The sequence below is a fragment of the Sander lucioperca genome, chromosome 18, assembly GCF_008315115.2.
Source record: "Sander lucioperca isolate FBNREF2018 chromosome 18, SLUC_FBN_1.2, whole genome shotgun sequence".
NCBI lineage: Eukaryota > Metazoa > Chordata > Actinopteri > Perciformes > Percidae > Sander > Sander lucioperca.
This window is the reverse complement of record NC_050190.1, coordinates 27,300,216-27,304,187: the sequence shown is the minus strand read 5'-3', so window position 1 is coordinate 27,304,187 and position 3,972 is coordinate 27,300,216.

Here is a 3,972-nt window from a genome sequence, read left to right as displayed (position 1 = left end):
GGAAATTGTTAACATGAGCCGGGGTTGAGTTAAGTGCGCCTCCTCTACCCACTGACCCAACCCGGCCTTTCTTTTGCTACAGAGATACAGTACAAAAAATGAATGACCCATCAACCCAAACTGATATAATCTGTGAGGAGCCCCATCATCAGTGTTGCTTTAGGCACGTATAACATGTTTTCCTCATTTTGCAGCTGGGGTCACTCAGAATGTGCTCTGTCACACACACACACACACACACACACACACACACACACACACACACACGCACACACCTATATTACCAACAGTGGACTATCAGGCTACACTGACTAAGTATGGACTTCTATTTCTGGTAATTAAAAAAAAAAATACAAAATAGAAAAGAACAGTTACTTTTAAGATCTTTTTTTTTATAAAATTACTGAAAATAGGCTTGCTTCTATGTTTTTTTTTAAAGAAATTGCCAAGAGGGCACTTGCATCCCTAAGCAATGTCTGTATATTAAAAACGGGGACCATAGTGAAACTGTCTGTACCCATTCTTTCAATGATTGTTTGTTTACAGCAACCACTTACTTTATTTCAAAGATTGATGATTCACCTTTATTCAAACATGTCTCTGTTATACAAATATTAAGAAATAATCAGGCTACTTAAATAGAAACAACGTTTTACCTGCAAATCAGAAGTACCTTCACTGCACACCCTTATATCAAGAACTGAATTACTAGCAACAACATTGATTTTATCAGGTTCCTTTACATACAATATACTTTAAAGTTATCTGGTGCCTTAAATAGTAATGCTGTGATGCTGTATGAAGAGGAATCCGCCGACACTGTTCTTGATTATAAAAAGGTTTATTACAAGCAAAGATTCAGCATCAATTTTACAAACTCCTGCAGAGAGCTTGGAGAACGACCAACCCAAACCTCAAAATTTGCCGCTCTGCCTTTTCTTTGTGTGAACGACAAATCGCTTTTGGATATTATTGTAATCTGACATATCATAAGAAATGAATATGATGTTTTATTGTTGTTAAACTACCCAACAACTATATAGGTCTATAAGTCCAGTTGAAATGATTAGCTGTTTAATTGCTTAGTTAGTTGACAGGACTTTTATGATACTTTTCGTACTGCAACATTTTGAATCAATGATGTCATAGGTTTGAAGCAAGAAAACTAAAATGAGTATGATTAAAAGTATAAGTAACATCAGAAGAGTGTTATGAAAGTGGAGACAGCGATGAAGATTTGGAGAGCAGAAGTTAGTTGACAGGACTTTTATGATACTTTTCGTACTTAGGTAATATTTTTGTAGCAACATTTTGAATCAATGATGTCATAGGTTGGAAGCAAGAAAACTAAAATGAGTATGATTAAAAGTATAAGTAACATCAGAAGAGTGTTATGAAAGTGGAGACAGCGATGAAGATTTGGAGAGCAGAGGAGCTACAGGATTTAATCCTGCAGCGTCTAGCATAGAAGAGATTGAAAGAGACATGGAGCGATGCATGTCACACTTGGAGAAGCTGAAGATACAGAGGGACAAATTGCTGAAAAAAAGGGTCCCAAAAAGTGAAAGAACAGGACCGAGAAACTCTTAGAATTTTATATTCTAATGCCATTTCTCTAGGTGTTTTATGACATTTTCTCTCTCTCTGTTTTTTTTATCTGTCAACATAACTCTCATTTATAAATTTGATGGATCCCAATCACATAGTTACATAGTCAAGCAATAGCCCCTTTAATGTTTTACTGTGCTGCACTCAACCCCCCTTCTCTTTTAGCCGGTCCATCTCTGCCCCTAAGTGCAGGCAAGGACTGGCCTACACTTTCTGTGAAAACTTGAATTCCTAGCATTCTTGGGCATGCACAGATCAGTCAGCAGTGTGATTTCACAGTGAGAGGAACTCCAGAGCACCCAAGCTCACACGCAACCAAGAAGAATAACTAAAGAATCACTCAGCTTACTTCAACTCCGTTTTTTCCTTCAACAGACCACATTAAAACAACAATGACACAGGACAAAACAAACCAACACAAAACATAAAACACAAATACTAATTTGAAGCTTCTTATTTTTACTATAGTCTAGTCTATTTTCACATCCTCCAAAGAAGGCTCATAAGTGTTTAACAATTTTTGAAAACGTTCTCCTTCGAAGAAGACTCATAAGATTGTTAAACAAAAGTCCTCCCAAAGAAGGCTCATACATTTTAACACTTTGAAAACGGTCTCTTCAAAAAGAGACTCATATTTTAGCCATAATGAACAGAATATCTTTCCTTACAGATAACTAAAACTCCTGTTTTCAACCAAAACATATATGTATATATATATATATCTAATATAGGATCATAAATCACGCATGTAGGCCTACAGCCTTTTCACACACAGCAGAAACACCACTGTTCACACACACCGCTGCTCACACGCACTCTCTCATACACACAAAAGTCGACATCATTCATCCATGTAATTCCTAAAAAAAAAGAAGACTTTCCGCCGTATTCTTTTTCCGTTTCCTTTCTTTATCATTTCTTTCCTAAATTTAAACATGTTTTTCCGCCGTTCTCTTTTATTTTCTTATTTCCTTTCCTTGTATGCACAAACAAAGACCAATTGATTTGTAATGCTGAAATAGCCATTGCATGCAGTATGAACAGATAACATTAGGTCTTGCAGGGGACTTTAATGAGGCATGTGGCCCTCAGACGGTGTGTGTGTGTGTGTGTGTGTGTGTGTGTGTGTGTGTGTGTGTGTGTGTGTGTGTGTGTGTGCTGCTTTCACACACACACGCTTTCACTCCCTAGGCAGACTGCCGGTCTGTCACAAATTGAGGAGTGCCTTCCTTTAGAAGTTCATGGCCAGGCTGTCTCTGTCTCCTTTTTTTTCATACTCTGAGATGGGTCATTCATTTTTTGTACTGTATCTCTGTATGCAGCAAAAGAAAGGCCGGGTTGGGTCAGTGGGTAGAGGAGGCGCACTTAACTCAACCCCGGCTCATGTTAACAATTTCCAGATGTTGTCAATATACCACAGTTATATTTCAAGATTATAGCATACATTTGAAGTTCATTTTTATCACACACACACACACACACACACATTTACGTATTCAGAATTGTATGCACAAACAAAGACCAATTGATTTGTAATGCTGAAATAGCCATAGTTGCATGCAGTGCAGGGGACTTTAATGAGGCATGTGGCCCTCAGACGGTGTGTGTGTGTGTGTGTGTGTGTGTGTGTGTGTGCGCTGCTGCTTTCACACACACACACACACACACACACACACACACACACACACGCACACACACGCTTTCACTCCCTAGGCAAACTGCCGGTCAGAAAAAAAAACAGTGCGCAGGTGTTGTCTGTCACAGATTTAGGAGGGCCTTCCTTTAGAAGACACACACACACACACACACACACACACACACACCTTAATCTGTGACAGAGAACAGCTGCCCACTGTTCTTTTTTTTTCTGACCAGCGGCATAGGTAAGCCTAGGGAGTGAAAGCAACACACACACACACACACACACACACACACACACACACACACACACACACAGCACACACACACACACACACACACACACACACACACACACACACACTGTCTGAAGGCCACATGCCTCATTACAGTTTTTCTCATTTGCTAAGACACACTAAATGAAACTGGGATCCGCTTTATCTTCATCATCACATTATTAGCACAGCAGAAGTCTTCTCTTGCAAATGTTTTAACACTTTTTCATTTGTTTCACACATTTTCACACCCTTTGTCAAAACAGTTACCACAGATCTCATTGAAAGACCCCGAACTCTATTGGATTCACTGTGGTGAACAAAAGGAAAACATCTATTCACAGCTGATAGAAAGTACTTGCATAATTAGAAAACTCTATGCACCTGTGTGAAACTCTTTTGCACAACTCTTCAATCAGCAATCAGTCCTCATCCATCTATAAAAGATGCC